The sequence below is a fragment of the Manis javanica genome, chromosome 9 (genome assembly GCF_040802235.1).
Source record: "Manis javanica isolate MJ-LG chromosome 9, MJ_LKY, whole genome shotgun sequence".
NCBI classification, from domain to species: Eukaryota; Metazoa; Chordata; class Mammalia; order Pholidota; family Manidae; genus Manis; species Manis javanica.
The window spans coordinates 18,775,595-18,789,654 of record NC_133164.1 but is presented as its reverse complement, the minus strand read 5'-3'; the positions used below and the strand labels follow the sequence as shown (position 1 = coordinate 18,789,654).

General features: G+C 36.8%; 1 long non-coding RNA gene across 2 annotated transcripts in view; it reads left to right on the top strand.

The window, feature by feature from the left end:
• LOC140843497 (uncharacterized) overlaps positions 1 to 7,934 on the top strand; it is a 163,156-nt gene extending 155,222 nt beyond the window's left edge. For both annotated transcript variants that reach the window (XR_012121325.1, XR_012121324.1), the window contains exon 5: positions 7,666 to 7,934. This is a non-coding gene — a long non-coding RNA (uncharacterized lncRNA). The remainder of the gene's footprint in view (positions 1 to 7,665) is intronic.
• Positions 7,935 to 14,060: the final 6,126 nt, after the last annotated feature.

Here is a 14,060-nt window from a genome sequence, read left to right as displayed (position 1 = left end):
CACAGTCTATATTAGAAAATTAGTATTGGGAGTATAGCAGAAAAGATGAAAGAAACCAGTCAAAACATTCAAGTAGCCCTCCAAAACATAAGAACAAGAGAAATCCACACCTAGAGTTGTTCTTAATATCTATGTTTATTAACAGTAGGTTAAATCTGTATGTATTCTGACCATAAGCCACCTGTTTTTTCACTTGGAGGGAATGCGTAGGTGTGTTCCTCAGAGTTCTGCACTGGGACAGTTTTCCTCACTTCTCTGTTTCATTTTATTTCAGCCTCACAATACTCCTGAGCAGGTCTGTAGTGCAATATAATTGCAGATTAGATACAAACCAGGCTGACCCATCAGAGAATCATGTTCCTTCTCTACAAGCTCATTAGCAGGCCACCCTGCTCGGAGAAGATGGGGAGACATCAGTTAACCATGTTCGGATGACGAGTTCTTGGGACACTGGTCTTTGATGCTTACTTTGCCTTTTGGACCTGCTCATGTCCAATGCACTTCACTGTTACAGTGGGCTCCTGTTGGCCCTCACCACCGTCGCGGCACTGTGGGTGAGAGAATCTGCTTTGTGATTACCATTCTGGCTGTTTGCCCACTTGTTTCATGATCTTGATCACGTGCCCAATATTTCCAAGGCTGACTAACACTCTAGACTTCCTCTTTCCACGAGCATTAGTCCAGAACCATGCAATGTGAACGTTAGGATTACCCATAACAATCACAGATAGCATTTTGTCCCACCACAGAGGGCACAAGGGAAGGGTTGCTTGCATTGCAGCCTTGATGTATTACAGTGGCCTTTACTATTGTCCTGGGCTTCTCATAGGATTTTTCTCCCATTTTTCTGGAGACTGTGTGCCCTAGTCAAGCCTTCAATGTACTTTCTGTTTCTTGCACATATGTTCTGATTGACATGATGCCATTGATACAATGGCTCAGTGTGATAGTCCAAGGGCATGAAGTTGTTTGTTGTTTTGTTTTCTTTCAGAAGTTCAGTGAAGATGCATTTGTAACTTGCACATGTCACTGCCTTATACCCCAGATCCTCCTTCAGTTTCTCTGACTGCTGGGTCAGGTGTGTGTTTAGTTCTGTGATGAAGGATGACAGCCTCTTCTACAGGAAACTCACATCCCAAGAGAAGAGGTAGAGATAACTGGCATGAGTTCTAGTCTACTAATTATTCTCCCTGTGGACATCAAGCTCCATGTCCAATAGAAGCACAACTTTCAGAGACGTGAGTGAAAGATCAAAAATCTCTTGCACATTCCTTACCTATAACTTGTAGCTGTTCTTGCCCGATCAAATCCTGACTGATAAAGTGCTCAGCAGGACATCATCCCATTCCAGTTTACCAAAATACCACTTAATAAACTGTCGTTAATACAAAATGCCACAGGCTACTAGTGATGAGGCCCTGCTTTTTATTCCATTAGTAGGAGAGACTCAGTCCCTAAATCTCATTGTGGTAGCTGCTCCATTATATATATAACTCATGGCACCCACTGTCTCAAGTCAGGTTTCCTAAGTACCGACTCTGAGGGAGACAATTCCTTGTAGGGATTTTATTGAAGAGTGCTTTCAGGAAAATCACTGCAGGGGAACTGGAGAAGCAGGACAGGGCACAAGAAAAAGTGTTTCTCAATGGCAGCAGAGGCATTAGCTCATGCCACAGGAGATCTGAAAGTGAGATGGTTCCTCCAGCATGGTGAAGAGTCAAAGATCTTACCCTACTTTCAAGCTAACAAGTTATGCTTGCACAGTTTTATGGATGCTGACAGAAGGCATGAGACTCCTGGGCGAGAGAGCAGCATGAGCGTCAGCGTGTTTGTGTCACTTCCCTTCCTACCATATCTCCCAGGAGCATTGCAATGGGTAAAGGTGAATGGTTACATATGCAGTGGGCTGAGGTACAGAAGAGAAACCCTGAACTTAAGAAAGTCATATCTTTACAGTAGCAATACATGCCTATAGTAGTTACTGAAGGAGACACTATCTCTACCTTCCAAGAAATTAAGCAAACATTTCCTTTTCTGAGAGAGATGCCCTATCTCTATTTTCCAAGTGAGTTTATTAAGCACACAAGTAGTCAGGGTCTATGCTTGAAAAATGTGCAAAAATGAGGGAGAGATCTATGGAGGATTTTCTTGCAACATAGAGTTATTGTGGATATATACAAGAGGGGCTGGCCTTTGAGCCAGCTCATCCCTGGATACAAATTGAAGCAATGTCCAGAAAGAGATTTGGCTGAGAGTCATTGGCAGCCAACAGTTCTACTGCCTAGGGGAACAGTGGTTCGGTCTGGCGGCTGGGAGTTCTAACCCAGCATGAACTACGTGCATCACAGCATGGCCTACACAATGAGAATGTGTTCCTCTGCAAACCACTGTCATTCTCTTTTTTCCTGTCAGTTCTTTAACCAAGGTTGACACAAATATGTGTCACCTGATGTTTCCTTCAAACTTAACCTCTCACCTGTATCCCCCCCATCTTCGTTTTATACCCACTCACAGTGTGAATCCACATCATTTCATTTGTAGATATTTACATAGTCTTTCCTGTTCTGCCTTTTTATTATGGTAGAATGTAAGTTGCTAGAATAAACATTCTCTTCCTTTCTACATCAAATAAACAGATGGCTGTTTTAACACTGTGAAATATGAGAGTAATTTAATGAATTCAGAGATAATCATGCAGATACTTTTATCTTCTAGGATAAAATAACTTTATCTCTGCCTACAAATATATTTGATTTTTAAAATGATGACATTATATATTTATTATCACTTGTCAAATAGCTTAATCTAAACTGGACAGAATTTTACTCTGTTACAGAATTTTCTTAGTGTGGTTAGGAGCCAAAAATTCTTGAGGACCCAAAATAAGTGTTTTTTAAAAACATGGGAACATGCTGTTCATGATTCTCATCAACACTCTGAGAGCAGGATTTTCATGCATACAAATACTTATTACCAAATCTGGTTGAACATTTAAATCATCATGGAGATTTTGAAGAAAATAGATTCTTAAATCAATACTAATTGAACTCCAGATATTAAAAAAAAAGAATCTCTCTGATCAGGCCTAAGAATTGGTTTTGAGAAAGTTCTTCAGATAATTCTGATTACTAGCCAAGCTTTGGAATTATCAGACTATATCAACCAATCAAACTCTTATGTTACATCAACTACTAATGCACGTAGGAGAGTATTAAGCCCCTATTTCCCAAAGGAGCTCATACACACAAATCACAGTGTCTGCAGAGATTTTCCCTCTGTTTTTAGTTAAGAAATGGTCTAAACAATCATAAAACTTCTTGCTAAATTTTATCTAGGCAAATATCAATATGGTCCAATGGAAGACACATCCTAGCCATTCTCAAAAGGATTGAACAGGTAGAAGGGAGGAAAAAAAACAAAAAAACTTTTATTTTTGTTAAATAGAGAAATGTGGATAGCTGTGAAATGGTAATATTTAAAATACTGATCATTTTTCTGTTTATTAGCTGTTGACAATATATGTAATGTTCAAATTGCGCATTTGCTTTACTCTTCCATATATTTTTTTTGAATATGTCTTACAACACATAATTTACATTAATATAATTTGAAATATAACCAAATGCAAAAACATACCAATGTAAGTATGTTTATTGTGCATCTACTGCTTTTAATTACTATCAATAGCATCTGAAACATGGTTAATTCAAAAGAGTCTCTTCGTCCATGAGGTTCCAAAGAAAAGAAGATTTTTTTTTTTAATGTTCAGGAACTACCCTGCTTTAGCATCTATTTCATCCCTTTATTTAATTAATACTTAGATACTCTAACTGGCACCCACTGTCTCAGGTCCGGTTTCCTAGGATGCAGACTCTGAGAAAGAGAACTGCTTGTAGGAATTTTATTGAAAAGCATTTAAAGGGACATCACAGTGAAAGTGAGGGAACCAGTTTTATTTTGTTCTGTTTCTCACTAGAATAGATAATAGTGAAATAAATTAACTCAGCCTAGATTGTACAGGTATAATAGGTATAATCCTACCTGACATAGGAAGGTCAGGTCCTTTGATTTCTGTCATACATATAATTATATATTTTAATTTATTTTTATTAAATTTAAAAACTGTCTCCCTAGAAAGTATTAGTGTGCAATTTTCTTAAAAGATTAGTCTGAAAACTAAAATGAATTCACATATAAATGAATAGAACAATTGTATGAATTCATTACAGATTTTGTATAAAATAGACTTTTTTACTATTTGAGATATAAGCTATTAGTTTTGCCCATTTACCAAAGGAATATTTTATTGATTAAGCACATTCAAATACCTGTTTTTTTTTTTGCCATAATATATACATAGTATACCAGAGACTTTTTTAAAGAATGCAAAAATTTTTCAAGTCAGAATTTTTGTTTTGATAATATTTTGTGTAATAAAATATAAAACAATCTTATAAAAAATAATTTAAACAATTTGAACAAAACAAGACATTATAGAACTATATTACCTAAGATCATACATCCTAAGCCAAAATCAGTTTTAGATTTAGTGTAGCTTACGCATTGGGTTTGAGAAATTATAAGAATTAAATTATGAGGAATTTGTATTCATATTTCCCTGAGCTAATGATCATGTAGGTTCAGATACAAGAAGAACATATGCTTTAATTAGAGAACCTCAGTTCAGTATTTAAAGCCATTGACACTCAAACATTTTTGAATCAACTAAATAAAGCCTATTCATAAAATAGTTACTCTATAAAAAAGCCTCCTGCTTGGGTCAGAACTGAGGTAATGTACAGGCTGTGGTGTTAGATAACACTGCCCCCTAGAGGTTTTTGCAATATTCCCAGTAGACAAGGTTCCCGCCTCTCAAGAAATTTAACTGCTTAGCAATGTTAAGGAATATAGTAAATGGATATGTAGCTCCTTCATTTCAAGTGATATGTATGATATATGAGAAACCTATGTAAAAAAAATGGAAATCTGTCGACAACAATGTGACAAGTATGTGGTTCCTAAGAACAGCTCTGTGAAAGTGGGTCTAGGTTTGAGTGTCAGAGGAAGGAGAAGTTTCTGCATCATGTGGAATTAGCTTGGTCATTGTTCACCTCAGCACTTCCTGTAAAGACTGCACTCAACAAGGACAAAGTCTGCTCCATGAAGGAGAAAGTTGCCCAGCCTTCAGAGCTTGCAGCCTGGATGTTGCAGTTCTATCTGAAGTGGCAGATTATCAGAATGTGGGAGGTGATTTACCGGTAATCATGGGTGTAGAGTATCAGAGATCCGTGATAGAAGAAGGTTGGTTGTCATTCTGGAAGGGATGTGTGTAGCTAGAAGAACAAAGGTGCATAGTGGAAATGGCTTGTACAATTGAATCAATGACTATTTCTCTCAAGACAATCTCCACCCTAAATTAAGAGAAATCATTTTAACTGGGTTTTGTAAATGGATGGTGATTTCCCAGGAATTCTGTTTGGTTAGGCTAGCCCAGGAGAATATGGACTTGTGCTACATAAAATAGAAGAGGCTCAAAATGCTGACATTCAAGAGAACACATAAAGTAATAGGAAAAGTCTGTACTGCTAATCAATGGAGAAGAGGGAAGAATTTTCTACCCCTGAAGGAATATTGCCAGAGTTATTTATTATATATCCTCTAGAACCCTATTGCACAGTAAGAAATGCCTATGTTCTTTTCCATTATTTTAATATATACCTCCTAAGTGTCTCCTACATGTGAGGGCTCAAAAGGCAAGCAGACAGATTATTTGTGCTTATATCACAGAAGAGATAATAAATGAAGTACGTAAATATGTTAACTTGCCAAATATTGTTAGTATTTGAAGTAAATGAACATGGTACTGTGATGTTTCATTACTATGAGAAGTTATATTTTATTTCGAGACCTAAAGAACATGAAGGCTGAGCCAGGCAAAGGAGACATAAAAACAATGGCCTAATGTCAGGAAACAATAAAGAGTTTTCTAGGAAATGGAGGAGAACAAGTGAGATTGGAATACAATAAAGAGGGCACTTTGTCCAGCTTTGCTGAAGCAACAACTCCGAACTCAACATGGGGGTCAGGAAGCAATTTTATTTAAAAAGAAAGGGGGGAGCAATAGCTTGAAACAGAGATTCTGTCCACCAAAGATGGAGAATATGGCATATGATTATTCAAAAAAGGAGGCAAATAATAATTCTTTGAAAGCTTTGAAGCCTTGGGATGATACTACACTTGATAGCCAATGAAGGATATTAAAGAAGACATTATATAACATATTGAAAACCCAAAATAATAATACAGGTTGTAATCTGGGGAATATATTACAGTGAGGCGAGGAGGACAGTGAACTTACTGGTTGGATTATTTGAGGCAGCTTGAACTACGTAAGTGGGGTTAGAACAAGTAGCTGGACCCAATGTATATATCAATATACATTTACTCTATTATAATAGATTTTATAAGAATATATTGAAATATTGTATATATGTATGTGTGAGAGAGATAGACTATGGGATGGAGGGCTTAGCTCATGATTCAGAAGATCTGAGCTCTAGATACTGTTACCTTCTGACATAGTCACAGACTTCATCCATAAAAATAAAGGAATAAAGAGAACAAAATTAATAAAACAAGTAATGAATGAATTAAATTATTACTAGGAAATACACAGCTAGCTTATTTATGACCAGTATTTCCACTGTTTTGTCATTCAATAATAACAATAGTCATAATGTAAAATTGATTTTTAATTAAAGTAAGGATGAAAAATAAACCTAGGAAATAAATCTGTGATGTATTTGAAGTGTAGGTAATTTTTCAACTAAATGGTGACAACTTGACATTGTGTGTCAGCATTTATGGCCATTTACCACACTTTCTATTTAAAATTAGTACTTGATTTATCAATATCTCCAGCCATGCAGTTTTATTTTTTGTAAAAGTCAAACACTGTCTTAGTAATTACCTCACCTACATGATTGAGTTTAACATCAATAGTGGTGTCATGTTGATAATATGTGCCCTGTGACAAGATGTAATAGAAAAATTATGTAAAAATCAAAATAATAGAACAGAATAGGAGGCCATTGAATTAGGGAAGTGGTCACTGTTAACTAATGGTAAATACCAGAGAGGAAAAGTAATATAAATCAAGAATCAATATAGGTTTCATTATAGCAAACTATCTTAATTGGGAAATTATAAGTCAGACATAAGACAATGTGAACATTTAAATTAATATTCAATTTCAGGCTTACTTAAATTTATCAGGTTTTTGAAAAATTCAATTTTGGAATCGAATACTTTTGAAATTATTCCTCATTTTGAAAGACCCGTGAGAAAACACCAATTTAAGAAGAAAGCAGTGAGTGTGTTGTGTAAACTTCCCTGCCATCCTGAATTATGAATACTTCATTGTCCCAATATAGGATTCCCTAGTTTAGAGGTGTGCTTGGTTGCCTACTATCTTTGAAAACAACACAGGTTCTGCAACGCTTTGAATGCTTTGGTTTTTGTTGCAGAAAGGACGGGGACCATTTTGGTTAGTATTTAGGAGAAAGTCTTTCATTAACAATGTGAAACTTTGAATCTGTTTTATTTGTTTAAATGTGATTGGTTAAATAATTGTTTATTTTTCCTCCTTTACCAAACCACCTAAAGTGACAGTAAAGTGATGAAAAAGACATAAACAAGGAATGGGAGTGGAGAGAGAAAGAAAGGGAGGAAGACGCCGAAAGAGAGGGAGAGACAGAAAGAATAAGCAAAGAAGAGGTGTCAGCGGGTTGCTAAGGCAGAAATAAAGGAGTGGCTGAGGTAACAGGAGGAAACGACGCTGAAATTCAAATGCCTGCAGAAAAGTGGAAAGCGGAAAGATACCAGACCCACTGCTATGACAAAATCCTAGAAAAACTGAAGGAATTAAAGTCATCAAGACCTTCTTAATCTGGGGTTCATTTTGTCACTGAAAACAAGAGAACTTGTTGATAGTTTTTTATAAGAAAACTTTAAATTCCTTTACTCTGTTGTCTAACCCCTGAGTGAATGCAGGGCTGCAGGAAATTAGAGAGAATTCACTATATAGACACTTACTTTTGCGATTTCCAGTAGTGCATCTACCTCAAAGGATTTCCAGATATGGCCGAGGTTGAGATAAAGATATATTTCACATGAAAACTTAGAAGTAAGTGACAGTCTGTTTAAAAAGGATTAAATTCCCAAATCCCTTCCAATATTTTATTCCTTGTTCATGATGGTAGCCAAGTTTCTATATCATGTATGAGATTAGAAAATTCCTTGCTTTGGAACTCTGCACAACCCAAAGAAAGAGATAGTTAAAGGAATACTGACAGTTGGGACTCAAAATAGTGACAGTTGGCAGTCACAGAAACTGAAATGCCTGGGCCTCCTCCCAAAAGCACTACAGAAATTCCTGCCAGTTGAAACAAACTCTAGACCAGTGTACAAGGATTGTTTGTTTTCTTTGTTTCTTTGTTTTTGTAATTTGGAACAAAATATTTTAATTTGCCTATGGGTCAGAAAGTTGTGCAGGGAAATGCTATGAATTAGGTCCTTCCTTTACAAATCCTAATATTGCATCTTAGCCAATCCCTTGACACTCATTTTCTCTTTGGTGATCAATAAATGGCATAGTGACAATTAGCAAATTGTCCTGGTGACACTTCACATTTTTGTGATATAATTAATGAAAATCCAGCCACTTATTGTTGGAACAATAAGGTACAAAATTCAACTATACAGAGTTGTTGTATTAGTGATATCCCAGGAGATTGTAAAATGAGTGAAACTATCACCTTAATTGACTTTATAATAGTCAAAAAAGTCACCCATGGTCTCCAACCAAAATTACTAGAGTTGTATTTTAACCAGAAAAGAGCATAACCAAAATCATTATTTTACATGCCCAATTTAAAATATTTGCCTCTCTTCCAAGTATTTTGGTAATATAAACTTAATTCGAAAACATCCCTCAATCCTATTCTGAAATTAAATTTCAGGAAAAATAGCACTGGGCAAAGTAAGAAGAACTACGATGCAAGCCCAGTGTAGCCTCCGCTATTCTAGCATGCAGTTCTAGAATCACTACAGACATTGCAGTTACTCCATGTGGGGTCCAAATCGCTCCACTGATACCCCATCTCACTCAAAGAGGCTCTGCACTTGAACCACTAAGGACCTGAGTGCTGGAGGCTGGCTGCCTGCTGGATGCAGTCCTCCAATATCTTGTGGGAGATACTGGGCAGAAATGCTCAGTCTATTACTATTCCTCCCTTTTGTCACCTGTTTATACTTTATCATATATGCTGGATTTATTGGATGATCCTCCACGACTCCCTGCGACTCTCTTCCTGAAAGCAAACTTAGAAGTGGGAGACTAATGGGACCAAACAAGCTTCTTGCCACTAAACTTGATCTCAAAGACAATGGATATTCGTTCCCTTTCCCACTCTCTACTCCAGATCCTCCTTGCTTCTGCTTGTGCTGGTGACTTACCTAGTGGGATGACCCAAACTTTTATTCATAAATAGCCTGAACCTCTGATAACTACACTCTCCTCAGGCCGGGCTTGCTGCCCCTGTCCATTTACCGTAACCATTAGTCAAGCAAGGGTTCTACATCGCTTGGGTTCCACATGCATTCCTTCTCGTTCCCGGTATGTAATAGCAGCCATGCCGTCTACTGACAGTCAGAACAAATCACTCCTTCCAATGCACTAGTACCTTTCCCTTCCTGCAGGTTCTGGGAAGCAAAGACCCAAGTGCTCAGGAATCAGCTTGGCTTAGAGTTCAGTGGGACTCTTGAAGTCTCTTTACTGGTCCTACGACTTGTAACTGTACATCCCAACATTGTGCACAGGAAAAGCAAAAAGCCCTTCAGTTTATACTGAAAATAGTTGTAAGTCAAGTTACCATTCCTGCTTCTGCCTTTTGGCTCCCAGAACCATGTACACTTCCTATCTGGGACACAGCATCCTATAGCAGTCTTTGACTTAATACATGAACTGGGTCCCGGAAAATAGGAGCATATCCTGAGTATTGGCTCTGAGCTGGAATTTTTATGTGCCTGCAGCAAATTGATTCAACCCTCTACAAGCCCCTCAGCTCCTAGTTAGTGTGGATGTGGTTCATTCAGTAGGTCTCATCCATGAGTCACCTCATATCTGGTCACTCTAAAGTGGGTCTACTGATCTGAATATGTGGGACACTGTGCTAGTGGGTTAAATAAGCACTAATCCCAAATAAAGTCATGTTGGCTGAGGTCCTGTGGTCAGGGAAGGCAAACTGACAACCATAATACGTATCTATTTCTGTGAGAACAAATTTCTGGCCCTTTCAGAGTGCAAGGTGACCAAGCTAGTCCACTTGCACTCAAGTGGCTATTGATCTCTTTAAACCTGTGTCCCTGTGTCCTGGGCTCAGCACTGTTCTTTGATGCTGATAGGCTAAATAACCAGCACAATCAGTAGGCACATAGGGGAGTCCATGATGTTCCGCCAATGAGCAGTTTCATCTTTGTCACCATGACTCCACGTGCTCATTATGTCAGCACTGAGGTCACCCACAACAGAGGCTGACTGATGTCAACTGACTGGGTTACTTGGTCTGTTTAGCTTCAGAGTGTTTCTTCCTCTGTATTCTCTCTGGTGGGTGTTAACAAGTAGTGCAGATGTCTTCACACATCTCCCATATGTCCATCTAAATCCTCTACCCAAGACTTCTTTGTCCAATACTCTAGTCATTCATCTTTCAGAACACGGAGCAAGTGGACAGACCATTCTCCACTGGCCATCAGTCTATATGCATCCTAGTCTGAGGTCAGTTCTCTTTCCATAGAAAATGGACGAATAGGTACCTTGACAGAAACTTAGTCCATGGGTAGGCTTTGTACTCATCACTGTCGTTCAAGGCCACTCCATTTATTTTTGCCTTATACCCGCATACTGTGATGATCCATGGGTAACTCAGGGTTTTCCCTGGTCCCTCTGCTAGGTGTATCGGCTGTCCCATACAGGAATGGTCATGAGTTGAAGGAGAGACACTACTGAAACAGTCACGGGTGCAATGGGGGTCTGAACTACATGCTAACGAATGATGATTGCGACGATTCTCGTCCTTCTCATGCAGATCCTGAATGTTCCACTTCCACATGAAATTGATTATTTTCTGTGCCAGCCTACCCCTGTGATTACTATAAAGTCAACTAAGGTAACAGTTTCATTCACTTTAGAATCTTCTGGGACATATTAATAAAACAACTCTATATAGTTGAATTTTCCTTATTGCTCCTAAATAAATGGAGATGAGTTAGGAAAACATAAATAATCCATTAGGTTAAAAACTAGGAGGAGCAAGTGGCAGAGGAATTTCACCCTGCAGAAGGAGGAAACCCTACAACCATGGGCTCTAGCATTCTAAAAAAATACCTTAACTTAAAAAAATACATTTATAAATAAGTTTATTTATTTTTAATAAATAAAACATTTCAAATAAGTAAAAGAGGGGTGAAATGGGTTTCCAGTGACGTAGCTAGGATAGGTTATTGGGAAGGAGGTTATGGTGGAGGGCATACACACACACATACACCCCAGAGGAAATGTTCTCTCCATCAATAGTCTTTTTCTTATATTATCTCACCTTGCTTTTCTTCTTGATGAAAGAATTAACATTAAGAAAGCAGAGATTATGATATGGACACAGAGGAGAGCCTTTAAATAGACCACTTGCTCTTCTTTGCATACTTTGTGCCAGTTGTGTACTGATAAAGAGGGCTTTATGGCTGTCGTGTTCCAGCCAAACCCAGGCCTTATGGCATGGACCGTACTCTTTGCATACGAACATCAACAGTCTTAACTAGGCCCTGGGATCCTAGCTTGCTAATCAAATATCTGTTTTATATCTCATCTGTCTTAAAGTCTGTATGGGAATTTTATTTTACATGAGGGAGTGCTTATTATTATTATATTCTTCCTTCTGTTTGTGAGGCAGGAAATGCTAGATTACAAAAATCTACCACTATATAAAGGGTAAAATATAGACATTAGTTTTTTGCTTTTTTGTGGGAAAATACAGAAATAGGGAATGTAAATATTTGCCTGGCTTTCTAATTGTTCTTTCCAGGCTGATAAAATAAATTTAATATTTTCAATTAAAAATAAACTGAACACTATACTTCTCTAATAAGTTAAATTTTCCAAAAAGCTGTTCAAACAATAGGGGAACATAACATACACAATATATTCCGCATGATTCTAGTACACTTATGTTGTTAATAATTGCACTGAGTTCAAATTTGAATAAATACATAGTAATTTTATTCATTCTTATTACCAAACCAAACAAACCTGGGTCTGCTTGCCTGACATGCAGCAAAGCCAAACACTGACATCAGGATGTGGTGAAAGAAAGCAGGCATTTATTGCAGGGCACCGTGCATGGAGGTATCTAAGGTTTAAGGTCCCAATCTCCCCACAGGGTTACAGGCAAAGGTTTTAAGGGCAAAATTTGCAAAAGTCTTGCAGGGTATGGAATGAGCTCATGCACATCCTTCTAATCAGTGTTGAAGTGTTAAAGGATTATTTTATAATTTTAGCTTTCAGCCTTCTAGCTTCGCCCAGTCTGGGGGTCTATGTGCTTGTTGTCAAGAAATGACTCATCTGATGGGGGTCTAAATTCTTGCAGAACTTCTCAAGGATCCATGAGTCAAGAGTTTGTCTGTGGCCTTGAGGGGTTACTAAGTGTCCTGTGTCTGTTAAGCTTGTTTCCCTTCTTTTGCAAACTCTCATTTTCTTTTATCTCTAATAACTCCATCTACTTCCCACATTCTACGTTATAATTGAGGCACCTGGGCTTCTCTTATTTAATGAGAACTCTGAGGGGCTTTATCAAAAGGGGGTTACCTATGCAGTTACATTATAATGTATAAATCTACTTTTATTCATTAAAAGAAGGAACTCCTTTGATTCAGTGTTTTTATATTTGCTGCTTAGAAGATACTTAAATCATCTCTTTTTTAACTTCTTTAGAATGAAATAAAAGTCAAAGTTAAAATAACACATGTTAAAAAAAACTTTGTATGTAGGCACGTTTATAACGAGTTACTTCTCAAATTCATAATTTTTATTAGTTTTAAAACTTAAGATGAATTTGTTGAACAAAAGGAAAAAATAATTGATGAGATCTATATGACTATGTCTATCCGTAGTTTCCAAAACACAATCCTTTATAGAAACTGCCTCAATATTTAAAGATAATTCGTCAGTTAGCCAGTATAGTCAGTTTTCTTTTCCAAACCAGTAAGGCAGGGAATAAAAGTTTATATCATAGTTGTATAAGTAAGGGAGGGTATAAAAGTTAGTATCTGTCATGTTTGTATAAACATATATGAATTCAATTTCCATTGAAAGATCAAAATCTTTATGTAGGCTTTCCATTGATTTCAAATTAAAGTGAACAGTGCAGCTAATGATATCCATTAATATTTTTAATGGAAGAAGATAAGTTCACCCAAAATACTGAGAATTACTGAAAAAAATCACCTCTTTCATTAGTTATAAAAGGACTGTATTAATTCTCATAGAATATTTTTGTATAAAGTCAGTAATTCCTCATTCTGACTTCAATTTCCAAATACTTGGGTAATATGGCAAAGAGTCTACAGAAAAAAAAAATCTGAATACCCATATTGCAAGAAATAAAACTTTACAAATATAGTTAAATACATCTGTTTATAGTTCATCTTTTTTCCCATGTCCTCCTTCCTTTCCCAAAAATTAATAGTTTTTGATTTGCCATTCCCAAGCCTGTCTTTTTATAGTTAGTACATATTCGTATTTATCTAAAAATGTATATAAAACATGTTTTTCCATATGAAATTGTGTTACTGGAAAAAATCCAAGGAAATAAACTGAAAAGAAAAAAAAAATCAACACAGATGATAAAATTCCGTATCACACAACCTATAAAAATTGCAACAAAAATTACTGTCTGACATAATATACAAAAAATCTTTTAAAGAATAAAATTTTAAAAGATTTATTT